Raw genomic sequence first — 21011 nt, 5'->3', positions numbered from 1 at the left:
GACAACGCCACTTGTTATCCTCCAGTCTCTCGACGAATTTCCAGGCTATATCCTCTTTGTTACCATCCTGCAAGCAAAAAGTGCGCCCCATCATATATTATCCCCATTTTTATAAATCTTCTGAGCACGAATAGCATTATTCTCAAGCAAATAATGTAGTTATCACAAGCGCTTAAACCACCTGATTGTGTAACAATCCATTAGCATGCTGATGTGATCCGGCACTTTTTTGCAAGGGGCAATGCCTTCTTTTGATTGTTTAAGAAAGTGACCTTTCACTCTTGTAACTTTTCCGGAGTATTCATTCTCACAGTAAGGACAACGCCATTTCTTGCCCTCCAGTCTAATCACGAATTTCCAGGCTGTATCTTCAGCGCGCGGCATCTTGTCGTCTTGATTATCAACCTGCAGGCAAAGAGAGCACGCCCGATTATATAACCTGCCAATCTTGTGTATATTTTCCTAATGCACATAGCATTATTCTCAAGCAAATAATAGCATCCACAAGTACTAAAGCGGGAAAGCCAAACTGCAGATTAATATTCAATAGACCCAAGAATAATTTGCTTTTTTTTAGACCAAATACCCGATCAACTCAAAAGACAACTTGACAATTGCGGATTACCTTCTCAAGAAATAATTAATTCTAGAATTACAAGGAGATATCGGAATCAAAATATCGTTGAATTTAGACCAAATCGATGCCGGGAAAGCAAAACCCAAAATAGATCCGGATATGAACTTTTAACACAAAAATCCCAAATTCTTGAGAAATGGAGCTAAAAAAATCTAGTCTAGTGTTCGGAAATGGAGATTTCTGGCGTAGCTCTACCCTTTCGACGGGCTGCAATCCACTGTTGTCGATCTTCCCCTCTCCCTTCTCGCCTCTTCTCTCTCTATTTCCTGGTCTCTCTTCGAGAAGTTTATTGCATTTCACAGTTACGTCCAACCACCTACATTCAGGTCATTTAACCTTTCATTTCGCATAGAATCCATCAGATTTTCTTGTCCAGTGCGCATATATTTGATCCAGTTAAATAAGGATGTTCAGTTGGAGAGTCCTTATTTGATTCTTACAAATGGAAAATGGCAAAGATAAGGACGAAGCAACATACCGGTTAGGACAGAAAAAGAAGATTAAGATGCATGCAAGTGGCAAAGTTGCACATCAAGAAGTAGAACTAAGAAGCTGCTCACGAGATTGGGAACCACTGGTCAGAATCCAGGAATCAAGCAAAGACTTTCTTTTGCTGAAGGCGGAGACCAATTACTAGAGAAACAAGGGAATTGGTCTGCTGTTGGAAATTGGAATGAACAGCTTTTGGTAACGAATCAAGAGGAACTCTGCCAGAGAGAACAGAACAGTTGCTAAGAATGCCCAGGAAATGTCCGTCTTTTTTCAATCATTTCACTGTGCTTTTCCATGTGAAAGAGAGGGATAGACTCGGCATTGGTCAAAGTCTTGCATTATGATGGAAACACTGTCGAAAGATACGGAAATGCTCTATTTTGTCGCACTATACTCCATTCATGAATGCTTGCCCGCGTTGGCATCTCCAACTTTAATTGCCATCGCTACTCGCTAGCGCTTAAATTTCTAATTTGTGAAAGTTCAGTGGATTCCTTGTTGACCAAAAGCTATTTTTCTAATCAAATCCAAAAGCTGTTTTTCTTCTTTTTTTTTTCTTTTTTCTTTTTTATCGCAAACCAAAGGCTAGTTCTTTTTTTTTTTTTTGGTCGGGTCCCAAAGGTTAGTTCAACTGGTAGGGTTTTTCAGCATCTTTAATCACATGGAGGCCTCATGGAGAATTCTCATGTGGCCCAATAGATAGTTGTCGTGACATGCTTTCCCTTTTTTATATATTTTTCTTTTTTTCATCCTACACTATAACCTATTACCAAAATAAATGAAAATGACTTTTTTTTCCCTCTTTAAGGATTTGATAGTTTTACTCCACCACGTAACTTTGACTTTTCTATTTATTACATGAAATAATATATTTTTCAGCGTTTTAATAAACAGTTAACATTATCCAAATCAACCCCATACTACTAGTGGTCTCTATTGGACTACAATTGATCTCCACTACGACTATTGTGGCACTCATGAATAGGTAAATTTATCAACTATATTCATGAATATACCGATTACAAGGCCGAATCATCAATGACAACCTTCTCCCCCTAGATGCTGGGTCCTGGGGCGTTGATCGGGTTCGCTGTGGATCAATTCTCACTTTGCACATCGTCAAATGCATTAAATCGACGCCTCGAGAAATCCCCAGTTCACGGCGCTTCCTCCTTTTCACCGACCAAAAACTCATCCGTCTATCCAGCCATCCATCATCATGGCCTAACTAGATTTCTCAGCCCAACGGGTCCCACCCCCCCAAAGCCCCGGGGCCACCTTCCCCCGGCCGTCGTAGTGTCGTACGCCCAATTAATGTGATCACGTGGCAAGGCGTACGGCAACCGTGTGGACGGTGGAGATGCGGGCCTTCTCCTTGTCGTCCCAAAAAGCTATTTTGAATGAAGTCGCGTAGCATGTATAGGAACATTACATGGGTATCGTCGCATGCTTTCACACTTTTTTTTTTTACATATTTCGTTTTCATTCTACACTATAGCCTATTACTAAAATAAAATAAAATGGTTTTTCCCTCTTTGATGATTTGATTGCTTTTACTCCACCCCGCACGACTTTGATTTATCTATTTATTTTTGTTCCCTAGATACTACGACATAATAATATTTTCAATATCTTATTAAATAGTTGGCATTCCTAATTACCCCCATGGATGAAAATTAGGAACATCCAAATATAATAATTGTTTGGTCTTATTATTTCGATATATTAAACTAAATATAGAAAAATTCTTAGTCAAATAACCTAGTATTTTTAATGAATTATTGCTGGATGCATAGTCCACGTTAAAACAACAATATACATTTATTGTGAATAAGTGACGTGTATCACATGTTAACTCTTAATTGTGAATGTGCAAACTATGGACCTATTAAACTTTTAATTTAATATAATGCATGGGGAGTTGACAGGTGGTCTATTATAATGCTGCATCTTGCTTTCGCTAATTATTTCTTTTTTTTTCTTTTTTCATTTCTGAACAATAATCTATTACCAAAATAAAGAACAATTTATCTAATTATATGGATGTCACTCCACCTCGCATAACTTTCACTTTTTTTCAGAGATTTCAAGTGGTCTCTTTTGGAAGCCACGATTAGAAACCCTTTCCCCACTCCTTTATTTATTTAATTTTTTTCAGTATTGTTGGGTCATTGTCTCTGATGTTGTTGTCATCAAAAGGAGTGGACGGTATTACTCAAGAAAACGCGTTCGCCTTTAGAGTCAATTTCAAGCTTGAACATCGAGGAAACTTCAACGAATGTGCACCCAAGAAACTTTTGAGCCCTCTCGTCATTTTTTGTCCTACCTGAAATAGTACTAAGTACTGTTCAAAAAAAAAAGAAATAGAACTAAGTATATAAATATTTTTAAAAATCAGTGCATCGAGTGAGGTGGAAATTTATTATAGAACATTAAACTACGGTTCACTTAATTGTCTAATTCTCCAGACTTTCCAAGGAAAATGAAAATTTAAAAACAAATATTACCTAAGAAGGCTACTGCACTATTTTCCTTATTTTACTATATCCATCTTAATATATATAAATGTCCAGTTTTCTTGTGTATAGCATTGCTCTTTTTTGCCTTTAGAAATGAGTTGCATTGTATTAATTACCTTTAAGTTTAATTACTATTGACACAAAAATTTTCGCCCAGATGTCTTATTAATATTTTCATGAAATTTACTGATCAAATTCACCGATAATTTGACCCTTAATAAAAATAGATTCGTAATCCCACATTCTCTATCTCTATTGCATTCTTTCATATTTTAAATTGCGGACCTGATGGTGAATTTCTGTGAACCAACCATTACATGTTTCGATCCTAAATTTTCGCGTGAGGAATTTAAATGGGAATTCTTATGGAAGTTTTGGATGTGGCCCACTCTCCGAATAAAAGTCCCTTCCGCTCCCTCCTTATGGCTGACCGAAACGGTCGACTCGAGGCCACTTTCCACACGGCATTCCTGCGGATGTGAATGAAGGAAATTAGCAGCGTGAAAACACACAAAAGAACAGAAACGGGGAAAGGGGGCACGAAGTCGTGGAATTCTCGGTCAAAAAAGTTGTTCAGAGGTGGACACAGCAGAAAAACCAGCACCCATTTATAATGGACCATATCTTCAGCAAAGATTTAGTGTTAAATGTAAGGACATAAAAAGCAGGAAAATACCCAGGCTGGAGGGAGGAGGCTTTAAGTCAAGCATTCACACGGTCAGGGCTCGATTATTGCGGATAGAGCAAGTGGGTGAGAAAAGAAAACAGAACGAGATACTAGCTAGAAACACATTACATATTTTAGTTAGTAGTTAAAAATTACTAAAATTTCTGTTTTCTGCAATGTCGATAATATGATTATTTTATGTTCTAATGAGATTTTTGTTTTTGTTTGATTTTATTCATTCTATTTAGTTAGATTATATTTTGATTTTTATATGGATGATATAACAATAAGTTAAATTATGTAATAAAATTTTAGTGATAATATAAAAAGTAATCTAAATGAATTAGTAAAAAAAATTAGAGAAAAAGTCTCATTTGATGAATTCAAAAACGAAATGGAGACTTGTATTGTTGAATTTATATTACAATATCTACAATTTAATTCAATATTAGAGCGGTGTGAGAAAGAGAACATGAACAAAAACAAATAGAAGAAAAAGTCGAATAAGGGATAGGCCTCGTAGATGCTTCGTCACTACCCAAGTCATTGCCGGTATGCTGTTGCTCCTTTGCAGTTCACATATATAGATAACATTCTTGTGATACATTGAGACACCACATTACTAGCGCTTGAAACTACTGTGTCACTATCGTGATCATCAAACTTACATCTTTGATATGATACTGTTGTATTACTGAATTTGATCACTTGAGTTCACTTGTTGAGAGTGAGTCCATTCTCAAAGTAGTGATATTATAATTTCTTTTCAGAAGATTCAGATGGATGCAAGTGGCAAAGATGCACATCAAGAAGTAGAGCTAAGAAGCTGCTCTTGAGAATCTGAAGCACCAGTCCATTCTCGCTGAAGGCAGTAACCTAATTCCTACAGAAACAAGGGCATTCGCCTGCCGTTGGAAATGGGAGTGAACCGGTTTTGGTGAAGAAAGGGAGAGACTTGGACTTGGTCAAAGTCTTGAATTCTAATGAACGACACTATTGAAAGTTACAGATATGTTATATTTTACCGCTAGAAAAAGCGTGTAAATCACTGCATAATTTCACGTTATATCATCGTTGGGCAACAAATACAACAACCATAACAATATCACGTCAAATTAATAGTGGTCTTTGTCGGACTACGTTTGGTCTCCGCTTCGACTATCGTAGCACTTTTGTATAGGTAAATTTATAAAATGTATTCAAACCATGAAAATACCAATTTACAAGGCCTAATCACCAATGACAACCTTCTCCCTCTAGATGCTGGGTCAGGGGGCGTTGATTGTGTTCATCGTGGATCAATTTTCACGTTCACACTGTCACGTGCGTTGAATCAGGACCCCGAGAAATCTCTGACTTATGGCGCTTCCTCCTGTTCATCGACCAAATACTCATCCGTCCGTCCGTCCAGCCGTCCATCGTTATGGCCTAACTACATTCCCCGGCCCCACGGGCCCCACCCTCTCCCTCCGTTCCCCCTGACCGTAGTACGCCGAGAAAATATTGGGTACGTGTTATGCTCCAGCGTGTCAAACAAGAAGGCGGTCGCAGCGCGACACGTGTCTCGCGGGACCCACGATTTCAGAGGCGCCCATTTTGAAAATTTTCCTGTACTGTAGCTTAGAGGGGTTTTCTGTCGCGAGTTCTTTCCCTGCGCCTCTCTCTCTCTACTCTCTCTCCCCGACGAACGCTCTCTCTCTGCCCACGTTCTCTCTCTGCCCTCGCTTTTTCCAACCGGCGAGCCACCGCGAGCAACCGACGAACCCGGAGGATACCGGCGAGACGACCGCGAGCAACCGACCGGCGTGCGAACTCCCTCTCTCTCTGCCTCCCTCTTTCCGACCGACCGGCGTGCGACCTCCCTCTCTCTCTGCCTCCCTCTTTCCGACCGACCGGCGTGCGACCTCCCCTCTCTCTGCCCTCCGGCGGCCGACCTCCCTCTTTCCGACTGACCGGCGTGCGACCTCCCTCTCTCTCTCTCTGCCCTCCCTCTTTCCGACCGGCGAACCACCGCGCCACCCCTCCGACTCCGGATCTGGCCCCGACTCCTCCGTCCCCTGCTCTTGCTCTCCCCTTGCCTCTCTGTCTGCCCTCCCTCTCTTCGCGGCAAACCAGCGCGTGACCGGCGAACCACCGCGCCCCCCTCCGACTCCAGATCTGGAACGTTCGCGCCCGACCGCCTCACACCCACTGGCCTGTTGATCTCCAGTTCCACCCACATCAAGATCCCACCAGTCGCTCGCCCGGCCTCCTTCGTCGAGTCCCCAGCCCTCCTCTCCAACGTCCAGGTAATTTCGCTTTTCTCTCTTTTTCTCCTCCTTCGTCCACGCTTTGAAGGTTGGCCTAACCAGGAGTTGAAGTAAGTGATTTCGTGCTTGTGAGATTGACAGCTTTGATGCATTTCCGAGTTCTAACTATCGACATACTCGGAATTGCATTTTCACGGTGATCTATTGTCATCTTCAGTGTGTTGTTGTCGTTCGTGGCGAGTTGTTAAGCTCTCTCTCTTCTTTGTCTTTTCACTTGAGTTATTTGCTAGCATGCTTATGTTGCTAAATAACGTAAGCTAGCAATAATGAAAATGTTGGAGGGCTCTGTGAATGTGTTAGCTCAGCAGACATGCCAAAAAATTATTGTGTTACTGCTGTGAATTAGAGTGCTGATAAAACAAGCAATGATATTTCATTGTATATACACCACTGCTTCTCACCTAGTTTACAGTACAAAGAGTCCTTTCATTTCAAGTCGTATGCAAGAACGTTGGTCAAATTTTAAAGGTTGCAATTGCAGAAGCACGTGTATTTATCTGTTTTTCATCATTTCAGGCTTCCTCTAAAGCTTATCTACGTATGCCAATGCGGATTCTACCTTTACAATATTGCTGCTCTTGTTAACTGGGAAACTCGAAGGAAGGACTTTGCTATCATGATGTCCCATCTTGTAATCACGGTCTTCTTGATTGGCTACTCATACTTGACTAGGTGTTTGTCTCATCTATACCCTCAGAGAATTACAGGCCGTGTCACATGAAACCATCCATATCTAAAATGCACTTGCAACTTGTAAATGACATATAAACTAGTCATTGAAGATCAACTTTGTCTTATCTATACCTCTACAGTATTGAACTTTTTTTCCCATCTTATCGCTGGCACAATCTATTTTATGAAAACTTGTGTCTTCTTATCACAAGACACTTTACTGCTTGTGCAGTTTCTTTTGAGTTGGCGCGATTGTCCTGGCACTTCATGATGCGAGCGACGTGTTCTTAGAAGCTGCCAAAGTTTTCAAGTACTCTGAACATGAGCTTGGAGCGAGCGTTTTCTTCGGATTATTCGCCCTTTCATGGCTTGTGCTACATCTAATATACTTCCCATTCTGGATCATCAGAACAACAGGATGCGACCTCATGTAATTGATCTCAATTCATTTACTTCTACAGGTTTTAGGATACCTTGGGCTTACGATTGCTTTAAATTGTGCAGTTCCTAATATGCTCTATGATCAGAAGGCATCTAAAGAACCAAGGAGAAGTGGGCGAAGATATCCGGTAAGCCTTCAAGTCAACTTCCTTACATAGTGTGATACATGAAGTCATGGTGTCCAAAGAAACAGGCTGTGCCATATCGGTGTGTTTATAACCTCAATTGTGGAGTGTGAATTCACTACTGATCTCTATATATACTGGTGCAGATTCGGAGGGTGATGATTAGATTGCAGGTTGTGTCAAGCCAATTCAGTTTGACAAGCTTATTTGTAGATGCAGAGGTTGAGATTGTACCTTCGGTGAGGAACTCATTTTGAAGTACATACACAGTCCAACTAAGGACACTTTTCATGAGTTCTTGTGTATAAAATGAAAAACAAGCATTGTGTAAGTTTACCTTTTGGCTCCATTGATAAAACTTCAGTTTATTTCTTTTTGGAATTAACGGCATATAATGCCACCATCGGCATACTATTACGAAAGAAAATAATCATTGTTGAAGCGGCTACAATTTAGTTCTTCGAGGTTTTCTTGGAGCATGTAAGAGGTGACAAGAAAACTGTCAAAACTTTGGCCATGATAATCAAAGGTTATTTGAGCTTTAAAGAGGAGAAACCCAAGATAGAAGATGGGAGGGAGAGTAGTTGCTCTGCTCACCATGTTCTGGGATAGATATTAGAGTTCATATTTTAAACCTGATGCTTCCAGCCAGATGTAGCCCAATTTGAAGAAAACCACCTAACCCAACCTTCAAAAACAGAGGAATTTTAACTCAGAAACAGAGAAAGCAGGAGATGAGATGCTGCAAGGATGAAAAGTGAACAGAAGGAGGAGGAATTTTAAATGGACAACCACTACTGCTGAAAATTATGATGTTCTAACTGTGTTACAACTGTTTTCATTGCGACATGCCTACAATTTCTACGCCGCAAAGTTGCTCGCGTTCGAGAAGTGTGTTTGGCACATTCTTCATCTTATTTTGCATCACCAATCTCAGTTCCTTATCCTTGGCTTAGAGTTTTTCTCCTTGGAGTATTCTTTCTTTTGCCTTATCTACTTGGCATTACTGCCTTGGAGTCTTTGATGCATTGCCTAGTGCATAGTGCTTCCTTCTTGTTTAATAAGATCAAGAGAAGCACACATGTATTGATTTTTTTCCCCAGTGAGTTTGGGTAGTGGAGAGCTTTGACACAAGCTTTTAATTCTGTTGCCAACATATATGCAGGAACTTTCTTTTGTGGAAGCAGATGAATACTTCACTGGCGGGTATGATGTAATACATGATTTGTACTACTACTTTTTTCTATCTTTTGTAAGGCTTAATAGGCAAGACTTTATGCAATGATGTTGCAAATTTCCATCTGATACAGGCTTCCTAGAAACCAGCATGATATAATATTCTGAATAAATGCTAAGAATCTCTTGTCCTACTTACTGTTAGGAAAGTGACTGCTAATACTCTAAATATAAGCTACTTAATGATAGACACTTTTAACATGATTTATCATTCTTCATTTGGAAGAGTGAACTAGGCTAATATTTGGTCATTGTCTGTGGGACTCAAATGTAAGACGTTTGCTTAACACAATTTCCTTTCTGGCAAGCTTTTGGTATTCAAGTATATAATACAATAATTACAACATTAGATGTACTAAAGTGAAGCCATATCAAAAGTGCTTTTGATTTTCTGGATCTTTTTCTCAGTCGATGACTTCTCATATGATGTGGACAGGTTTTGAAGAGTTATGGACTCATTGATGTGCAACAAGATGAAGCTTACGGTGATAGATTGATTCCTACATTTTCAAAGGCACAAATGTGATGTTAGATGGTTGTGCGCTTTTTGTTATCTTCTTGTACATAGACACAAGGTCATTATGAGTAATGAAGGTGACTCCTCTCAGCAATGATGTTGCACTCTCCACTAATTTCTCTTCCCCCCTTGCATGTTCAACGGCTAGAGAGTTTTGTAGAATCAACAGCCAGTCGTTGTCTTTATTTATGTGGCACTTCAAAACAAGATGTTTAACCGTGGTTTATCTATGGCTCATGTATAGAAATGGTGTATATAATATTTTCTGCTTCGGATGCATGTGGATAGGCAATTGTTCATCCATGGTAGGAGGAGCTTGCAATTTTCAGCCAAACTAGCTCTTCACCTAGTGCGGATGACCCTTCATCAAGTTAGCATCAATATCCAAATCCTCACGTTTGATTTGCTCAAGCAGACTTATTTGGACATGACATAATTGGATGCATGTTGAACGGGAGTCGTAGTTCTGAATTCTCTCATTCAAATTGTTGAAGCTTCTTCGATAATGGTCCCTTAAGTGACGCTCGAAAATGGTAAAGCCCAAATAACCACAAAAACACCAATCTTGTTCTTTAGTGCGCAGTTCATTTGCCCCATAAGCTAGTTTTCGCAAAACTTAGAATACAGTGTTACGGATTTTTCAATTAAACGTTTATAATTTGAATCTAAGAATTCTCAATCAAACATTTATAATTTCAAGCAAGAATTTGGTCGAAATTTTCAAAAGCTTCAACATCTTTTTAGCAGCATCAGAAAATATGCAACAGCGAAATAAATTTAATAATATGTCAACATAAAGGTTCATTTTATTCATCCTACAAATAAAATAAACATACATTTACAAACAACCAAAACTCATGAACAACCCAAGCAACATCTTCAAGTATGCCAAATCTCATAACATATCAAGTTTTAAAGCTAAAATAACTATAAACAACACAATCAACATTTTCAATCTACAATTTTCTTTCTTCAGTTTTGCTGCTATGGCGCTGCCCACTTATCTTCATGTCTACGTCCCTATCCAACGTGATATGATGGGACGGAAGCTACAGCAGCAAGGAACGCCGACCTTGCTTCTTTTCCTCCAAACCCACCACCAATTCTCTTGGTTTTACAAACGACTTTTGAGAGTGGCAGACCGAGCACGTGAGCAACAAATGAGCAACAAACAGTCTTCTGATGATCCTGGAATCCATTTTCCGCTTATAAAAGAACAAGGGTAACTAAAAATGCATATAAATCTCTCATAATCAAACTTAGCAACTGAGTCCAAAGCAACAATTCTGTCCAAAACACTCATCATATAACACGACCTCTTTTTTTTTCCGTCCGGGAAAAAGAAGAAAAGGTTTAGGGGTATTTGCCTAAAGAAGCGGACCAACGGCCCTAAATTAGGCGTGGGCTCTCCCAAGCCCATACCTCGCGCGACATTGATTTTGAATTTTAATTCTTAACAACCTAAGTACTTCTAGGAGTCGCCACTAGCCTATTGGGGTCGGCTAGAAACCAATCCGAGACACGGGAGTGTTGTCTCGATTTCTACGCAACCAGAGATTTCTAGGAACGGGGACTTGTTTACGCCAATGTTTCTATTAGCGCCCTTGCGGTACCACTAACTTGGAAGGTTGTTTATCTAAATGGCCACACAATCTTGATTACCAATTATAATCTTTATGAAACCGCTAAGTGTCCATGCAAATGTTTTTGTAGGTTTTTTTTTTTTTTGTCTAAACTAATCCTAACATAATTTAGAAAAGAAATTTACACTCAAATTATTGAAAAGCGGTGCGGTAAATAAACATCCAAGAAATTGAAATGACTTGAAAGTAATGCGGAAAAGAAAGACCCGATACAAGTCGGGCAAATAATATTACATGGCCTTGTTATCACGCCCGGGACAGACCCCGTGAGCAAAATGAGAAGTTAAATATGCATGATATTACTCTAAATGCATGAAATTACTCTAAATAATTTTAATCTATGGAAAATAGATTATTTACAAAAATTGTTATAAAATAACAAAATAGCATTAAATTAGGAAAATGACATTTTAAAATTAGGAAAATTCCATATATGTCATTTCTATCCTAATTTGATGTTATCCAACATTTTTTATACTTTTTTTGAAATTTTCAAATTTTTCTTTTTTTTTTTATTTATTTTTTAAAAAATATTAATAATGATTCCTTAAACCGATCTATGCTAACATGGAGTAACAAATCACATGAATATCACAATGATTAAGCTCAAATCGACCGCTTCGAGATTGGAGCTTGGTTTCAACATTTTATCGAATACTTGGTTTGCATCAAATCACCTCAAACGGCTTCTTCGGGTCATGTTCGTGGCCTTCAATCTCGATCCATAAGCAATCTCATGTGAATGCAAAGTATCAAGATATACTACTACATGCAAAGAACGTGTTTGACTAGAAATTACAGCCTAGAACATGCAAAAACCGAACTGAAAACGGCCTCCAACATGCGGGTTGGGGCTGTTTTGCAAAACTGGTGATGAACCCAAGTCAAACAGCCATGCCAAATGCTCAGATTGAAGCTCCGACAACCATCACATGCCATATCTATATGAAATATTACTCCATCTAGATGAAAATAGGTAACACTTACTTTCAAATGCAACAAACATCACCGAAAATGATCAACCGAACGCATCAAAATGAACTCTCCAAGAAGCATACATGCATGATCTATGCTGGCCAACCATGTCTCAATGTGGTTTTTGGCTCATGTTATGGATGGTTTCATGATTCACAAGCAGATTTAAAGACTAAACCGGGTTGTCCTATGCATCATTTGTACTCCCATGTAACATTCATCAAAGTCACAACGACAAAAAAAGCATACAAAGGGGAGTAACAAGTCAAGCATATAGGGGCATTGAAGAGGTTTTAAACACTTAGAAAAATTTTAGCTTCAGAAATCAGTTTTTCAGACTAGTTTCCTTCTCGATTTTCATGATTAAGACATGTTCAAAATCGAACAAAAATACATCTAGAATGCTTACCTTGCTTTCTAGTTTCTTTTTCAAGTGACTCTTGGCCAAGGAAACCACGAAATTGTCCTCTGGAAGCACGTGAAAGTTGGTTCCTTCAAGCTGAAAGTGAGATCTGCAGAAGAAAAAGTGACAACGAAGGTTTTCGTTGACTTCCAAAATTAGACTTTCAACCTTCCTTGTTGGCCAAGTTCAAATCAACCAAACTATATGTATTATAGTTTGGCTTGTAAGTCATGGCTTTCCTCATTTGTCTCTCAAGTTTCTCAAAAGCACTCGTCTTTCCTCACTCATGAACAATCAGGCTCAACACTTAGAAAAATTTCGGACTTTCTTGGCCCGCCAGGAGGGCACTGTTTTCGGGGGGCTTTAGGAGGTCTTTCCGATCTCCGTTTGGGACGTGCGACCTATGGTTGGAAAGATCTTGGAATGAAGTTTCACTCTCTAGTTGAAGGTTTTGGCTAATTTTGGCCACAGGTGTGTGAAAATCTCCATTTTCTCTCTCCAGGTCGGTCTGGAATTTCTGGGCTTTGGTTTTCTGGAGTTGCTTCTGAAGGGTGTTTGGGGATCGATTCCGAGCTCTCTTTTTCTCCCTCGTCTCTTTCTTTTCATCCCTTGAAAGACCTTGCTTCAGTGATCTTATCCCATGAATTGAGGGATTTTTGGTCAGCTTTTTGGCCCCCTACCAAGCCTGCCAACTGAGCTAGTCCACCCACTCTTTGACTTAGCCAAATTTTTAATTCTGCAGCTGTTGAGTGTGCAGGTTTTGCTGCGATTTTCCGGTGCTGTCAGGAGCTTATCCCTGGCCAATTTTCCGTCCACTTGCACTACTATATATGGTCTTCCATCATGTGCCAAGATCGAGCTGGTTGGGCAGCTAAGGAGGATATGGTGGGGCCACCAAATTGCTTACTCAGCAACTCCGAATTGAGACCAACTTGTGGACTGAGTTTTGGCTGCTGATTTGAGTGCTTTAATCCACTAATTTGGCTGCTTTTTTTGATCAATTAGCAAAGCTCATGTATAGTAGTTTAAGATCTCGACCAAATTTCGCAATTGTGCCCACCCAATTTTGCAAAAACGTCCCTCAAAGATGGCCATTTTCTTATCCGAAAATACCCAATTCAATACAAATTGGTCCTTTTTGGCTCAATTTGATTGATTCTGCTTGGCCCAAATTCAATTTCAACTTAATTAATGACCAAGATGATGATTTAAGGGCTTGGGCGAAATTTTGCAAAATTTGCGAATTGGTCCCTCAACTTTTGGAAATTGCATTTTGGCCCAAATTGTCATTTTAATTCCAATCTGACCTCCTAGGCTTGGCTAGTCACATTTAGATCATTGGCCACAACTTTTTTTTTTTTAATTTTTTTCTTTTTTTTAATCCTTTTTTTTTCTTTTTCTTTTTTTTAAAAAAATTAATTAATCATATGCAATAATTTGGGCAAAAAACAAGTTCCCATTTTTTTTGGAAATGATTTTTGGGTAACAATTTTTTGTTTTTTTGCCCCTTTTGGAAGGGAGCTCAAAGAGGTTTCTTTCAAAGATAAGGTGACACCTAATTTTTTTTTTTTTTTTTGATAGTAAAATGAAAATGCAAATGAGCTTAATGTAAAGAGCATGGTTTAGGGCTATCTATGAATAATTTGAGAAGTGTGGTTTAAGGATATACCCACGAACCTTGTGGTTTAAAGTAGTCCCACTAACTGTGTGGTTTAAGGCAGACCTACTAACCTTGTGGTTTAAGGCAGTCCCACAAACCTTGTGGTTTAAGGTAGACCCACTAACCGTGTGGTTTAAGGTAGTCCCACTAACCATGTGGTTTTAAGGCAGTCCCACTAACCTCGTGGTTTAAGGCAGTCCACTAACCGTGTGGTTTAAGGTAGTCCACTAACCGTGTGGTTTAAGGCAGTCCACTAACCGTGTGATTTAAGGCAAATTCACTAACCTTGTGGTTTAAGGTAAATTAACCATGTGGTTTAAGGCAATCCAAAAAACCTTTGAAAGGCAAGACTGCAACCTTGTGATTTAAGGCAAATTCACTAACCATGTGGTTTTAAGGCAATCCCACTAACCTTTGTGGTTTAAGGATAACCCCACTAACCTTGTGCATGGTTTAAGGTAGACCCACTAACCGTGTGGTTTAAGGATAGTCCACTAACCATTGTTGCATTTAAGGCTAATTCATGAACCTTTAGTGGTTTAAGGATAACCCCACTTTGAACCATGTGGTTTAAGGCAACCCATGAACCCTTTGAAATTACATGGTTTAAGGATAACCAAGAACTTTTGAAGCATGATTTAAGGCAAATTCACTAACCTTGTGGTTTAAGGTAGTCCCACCTTTTGAAAATGCATGGTTTTAAGTGAACCCTTTGGTTGCAAGGTTTAAGGATAACCATGTGTTTAACCCATGGTTTAAGGCTAACAATGAACAAAAAAGTTTAAGGATGAAACTAAGAACTTTTGAAAATGCATGGTTTAAGGCTGACCCATGAACCCTTTGAAATTGCATGGTTTAAAGGTAACCAAGAACTCTTGAAAGTGCATGGTTTAAGGCTATCTCATGAACCCTTTGAAATTGCGTGGTTTCACTGGAGAAACCTGTCATTCGAGAATATTTTGAAATGGACACTGCACATCAAATAGAATTCATTATAACAAGTATTCTAGTAGCGAAAGCATACTAGATAAGATCAATTTCAGCACATGTCATCAAAAACAATATCAAAAGTGTGTCAGTAATGCGAAAGCAATGATTGCATAAACAAATCAAGCTAATTCCAACTACTTGACAAACTCGCAAAATTGTCATCATGCTCGGATGATATCATTAATCGTCAAATTCTCTTGGGAGAAAAGTCCTTGTTGAAATGACCTTGACTTATGAGAAAGGTTTGTTAAGTATGCCAAGCAAGGACCCCTAGTCAGAAAGGGCTTCTCGCATATTCTCAAGAAAATGGCTATTTGATCCCATCTACTCATATGGGAAATAAACTGATCACTCAATCTCACTCTTCCAGTGTGCAAGGCTTTGAATCATTCGCAATAAGTACACATTGACCAATCTAAAAGGTCTTTTAGGAGGACCGTAGTGTAGGTTTGGTCATGGTTTTAGCAATGGATAGACATCATTGGCTATGAAATGAATTAATCACCGATCACATCTTCGCCGGGTTTACAAGTCAAGAAACCTTAAGATGAGAAAAGACAACTTTGCTCTCACTTCTTCGAGCGGCATCTTCTTTAGAAAATCCCAATTTCCACTTGAATTATCCCAATCTGAAGAGACTTCGGGAATAGGTTGTAATGTTGGTTTGGTGAAAGGCTCAAAAGGCTCAACACTTTTTCAAAGAGGAATTTGAGAGTTGGTGATTATCATGGCATCATTACCATATCATCCATCCATTTTTTTTTTTTAAAGCGCTAGGCTTTTAAAATTCAAATTGTCTCGAAAGTCCTTTGACTAATCATCTTAACATAATGACTTTTGCATTTGCAATGATTTTCTTTTCAATGCAAGCATTTCTTTTCCCTGGGCATTGGCCTTGCTTTTACCAGGCACACTACTTTTTCATGCCCTTCAATTTTCATTTGACTTTTGCTTTTTGGACTTTTTGAGCTCTTAAGACTTTCGAGATGCTTTTCATATTCTCATGTAAACACCAATTGCATTGGTAAATAATATGCCCTGCCCCCAATGTGGGGAGATAATCACCACTCGGGTTTTAGAAATGAACGATTAGGCTCAACTTGGTTTAAGCAAAGGGTATCGGTGTTTGGGTAGAGAAAAGAATGCTCTTCTTCACCTTGGGATGCTTCGAGCTTCCATAAGAACTCACCTGTAGTTACCACAAAATGATTTATGCAAGTGAGCGTAAGGAAGCCTTTCTCATCTTTCCTCTTCAAATAATGTCAACCCAGACCTCCATAATTGCCCCATCGTGGGGTGGTTCTTGACAGGGGTATTTTGTAGAAAATTCTTCACATTAAAAGGCTCAAATGGGCTAACTATTGTCACCTGTAGTGTGTATGATAGAAGAAAGAAATGCCTCTTATCATCTTGATCTATGTACCACTTGCGAATGAGTTCATTGACCTTAAACGACACGGGTTTTCTTTCTCGCTTGAATCCCATAGTGCTTAAAGGACATGTTTGGAAATGGGTTGCCTTTCTTCATCCTAAGTGTTTCTCGCTTGGCATAAGTAACATCACCTTTCATTTTTGTTGAGATCATCTAGGTGGATTAATCTCCATAAAGAATTTTGATTCGAAATGACTGATCCGCCGAGTGGATGGACAAATTAAAGGTAAAGAAGATTTTCGCAATTTTGTGGAAAACTTGTTTCCTCAATTTCCATTTTTTGTGCTTGTTTCTAGAAAAACATTAAGTGTTCTCTCTCTTTTTTTTTTTTTTTTTTTTTTTTTTTAAAAAAAAAATGGAAATTCTCCATTTGTTTTCCATTTGATTTTGAGAAGAAGAGTACTTACTTGTGCCTCAGTAGTCAGGTGACCCCTTGATCAGTTTCACCATTTGGCAGCAAACAACGGCATGAACCTATTGTTTTGAGGCTTGAAGAGATTCTCAGGTCTTTGGTCTCATTAATTCGAGCGCTTTCCTCCTTTTGCAAAAGTAAAAGATGCAAAAAATTTTTATTTATTATTTTTTTACATTTTACGGCAAACTCATTGCCGCTTCCAGGGATCGAACCCTGGCCGTTCCCGGACCACTTCATTCCCCATACCACCAGGCCGAAGCGCTGGTAGTGTCCATGAGGCGCTTCTTTTTTATTTAATTGAACCGTCTCTAGAATAACACATCTTTTAAACCAAGTTAGGTGAATTGGACATGTGTTACCTCCACATATTTGCTTGGTCGATATGTATTCCGCTTAAATCAATTTCTTGGCTTTATTCTTCAGATACTAATGTTCCTGCCAAATAGGGAAACTACGTCAAAAAAAGAGGTTAGAGAGGGTATATCGGAAATGATACCAAATTACCCTTCTCCTGAGTTTGTATTCGACAACTTCTGGGAATGTCTCGAATGTGGACCATTGCCTTTTGTTTTGTCATTTTAATTTTCTTCATTTTACAATCTTTCCACCAAAGCCACTAGATACACATAACACGAATACATATGCATGTATAGAATGTATGCATGAAATGCATGATGCAAGTGCTAAGTGACTCGGGTTGTACAAGAAATGGCTATACAGCCTTGATTTCATTCATGGAAAGTACTTCTTGACCACATCAGCGTTTATAGGCTTTGGCAGCTCGCGGCCATCCATTTCCACCAGAATTAAAGCCCCACCGGGTAGTATCTTCTTAATGACATAAAGGCCTTCATAATTTGGAGTGAATTTTCCGCGTGGGTCCGGTATGATAGGCAATACTTTCCTCAACACAAGCTCATCCACTTGGAAATGTCTCAGTCGAACTTTGCGATTAAAGGACTTTGCAACTCGCTTCTGGTAGCATTGACCATGGCATAGTGCACTAAGTCTCTTCTCATCAATCATATTCAGCTGTTCGTATCTCTGCTGCATCCACTCAGCCTCCGAGAGTTTAATCTGTGAGAGAATCCTCAACGAGGGAATTTCCACCTCTACCGGTAAGACTGCCTCCATACCATATACAAGTGAGTAAGGCGTTGCCCCCGTCGAAGTACGTATTGAAGTTCGATATGCCAACAACGCATATGGCAATCGTTCATGCCAATCACGATAATTGTCCGCCGTCTTAGATAGGATCTTCTTTATGTTTTTGTTAGCTGCCTCCACCGCTCCATTCATTTGCGGGCGATAAGGTGACGAGTTCAAATGGCGAATTTGGAATTCATGAAGCAACTCGTCCACAATCTTGTTATTCAGATTCGAGCCGTTATCAGTAACAATGGCTTCTGGTACACCATAACGGGCAATGATGTCACGCCGAATGAATTTGGCTACATTTTTCGCGGTGACGTTGACATATGAACTCGCTTCAATCCATTTTGTGAAATAATCAATAGCTACCAAAATGAAGCGATGTCCATTAGAAGCTTTGGGGTTAATTGGCCCGATTATATCTATTCCCCACATGGAAAATGGCCACGGTTGAGACATCAAGTGCAGTTCGTTAGGTGGGGCATTGATGTTGTCTCCGTAAATCTGACACCGATGACAATAACGAACATGTTTGATACAATCGGTTTCCATGCTTAACCAGAAATATCCGAGCCTCATGATCTTCTTTGCTAAAAGGTGGCCATTCATGTGTGGTCCGCACTCTCCCTCGTGTATTTCTTTCATTAGCTGGTTGGCTTCTCTAGCATCGACACATTTCAACAGACAAATCAAATGATCTTTTGTAGAGCACACCGCCAGAAACAAAGAATTTTGACGCTAGCTTCTTGATATATTTCTTGTCAGCTACCTCACATCCTTGAGGAAATTCTCCCAGTTGGAGGTAATTCAAGATGTCGTGGTACCATGGCTCTCCATCTAGTTCGCCTTCAACTGACATACAGTAAGCTGGGTGCTTGAGAATCTCGATCTTTAATGGCTCAATATCCAATCCCTCCATCACATGCAACATTGATGACAATGTGGCCAATGCGTCAGCAAATTGATTTCGGGACCTTGGCAAATATTCAAAGGATATTTCCTCGAATTTCTTCGTTAATTCTTCAAGGAATTCATGATATGGGATCAGCTTATGATCGCGTGTCCGACAAACGACCCTCTTGTTTGCAGAATAATAAGTGCAGAATCGCCATATACCTGTAAATTCTTGACATTCATGTAAATTCTTGACATTCATGTCAATGGCTAATTGCAAGCCGATGATGCACGCTTCATATTCTGAGATATTATTAGTGCAAGGGAATGTCAATTTTGCAGCTACGGGATAATGTTGGCCAGCTGGAGAGATCAAAACTGCCCCAGTCCCAGAGCCAGATAAATTTACAGCCCCGTCGAAGTACATGGTCCATTTATCATTTGCTACTGCCAAAATACGTTCGTCTAGGAAGTCCGTTGTGTCGAAAAATTCTGCTTCTCTAGGATTTTCAGCCAACATATCGGCTATGGCTCTCCCTTTGACTGATTTATGTGCTACGCTTTGTATATCAAATTCAGAAATTAGGACTTGCCATTTAGCCATCTTCCCAACTAAAGCTGGCTTCTCTAGCAAATACTTGATTGGGTCATTCTTTGTCACGAGCAAAATCCGATGGTGGAGAGTGTATTGGCGTAGCCGGTGCAATACCCAAATCAATGCTACACATGTTTTTTCCACTTCTGAGTAATTCATCTCAGAAACAGTGAATTTCTTGCTGAGATAATATATCGCGCATTCTTTTTGATCACTTGGCCTCTTCTGGGCAAGCATGGCCCCTAGTGACTCCTTATGGATGGTTAAGTAGAGGACCAGTGGTATTCTTGGAATTGGTGGTACCAAAGCACTGGTGGCTGAAGAAGGTATTGCTTTATCTCTTCAAAGGCTTTCTGGCATTCGGCATCCCATTCAATCTTAGTATTCTTCCTTAGGAGTTTGAAGAATGGTTTGGCTGTCTCCGACAATTGAGAAATGAATCTTGCGATATAGTTCAATCTACCCAGGAGACTTCGAACTTCCTTGACAGTAGAGGGAGCTTTGAGGTCGCAAATGGCTTTAACTTTCGACGGATCGATTTCAATGCCTCGGCTACTGACCATAAAACCTAATAGCTTCCCGACTTTGCTCCAAATATGCATTTGGCAGATTAAGTTTCAGCTTAAATTTCTGAGCCGGTCAAATAACTTCTTTAGAACCCTAATATGGTCTTCTCCATGCTTTGATTTGGCAATCATATCATCGACATATACCTCTATTTCCTCATGCATCATGTCATGGAATAAGGTGACCATTGCTCTTTGATATGTGGCTCCTGCATTCTTTAGGCCAAACGGCATCACCTTGTAACAAAAGGTCCCCCATGGTGTAATGAAGGATGTTTTACTCTTATCCTCCTCTTTCATCTTAATCTGGTTGTATCCAGAGAACCCATCCATGAAGGAAAATAGTTCAAATCCCGCGGTGCTATCAACCAAAACATCAATGTGCGGTAGCGGGAAATCATCCTTTGGGCTTGCTCGGTTTAAATCCCGATAGTCTATGCAAACTCTCACCCGTCCATCCTTCTTCATGACCGGAACGATATTAGCAATCCAATCAGCATAATGGGATACTTCAATGAATTCCACTTTTAATAGCTTCATAACTTCTTCCTCAATCTTCTTAGAAAGCTCAGGTTTCGTTCTTCGAAGTTTTTGCTTTTTTGGTGGCATATTTGGGTCAGTTGGTAGAGTGTGCTCCACGATTTCTGGGTCTAGTCCTGGCATATCCGCGT

This window comes from Eucalyptus grandis, chromosome 6, assembly GCF_016545825.1.
Source record: "Eucalyptus grandis isolate ANBG69807.140 chromosome 6, ASM1654582v1, whole genome shotgun sequence".
NCBI classification, from domain to species: domain Eukaryota; kingdom Viridiplantae; phylum Streptophyta; class Magnoliopsida; order Myrtales; family Myrtaceae; genus Eucalyptus; species Eucalyptus grandis.
The sequence above is the reverse complement of the archived record's forward strand: the minus strand, read 5'-3'. Positions refer to the sequence as shown.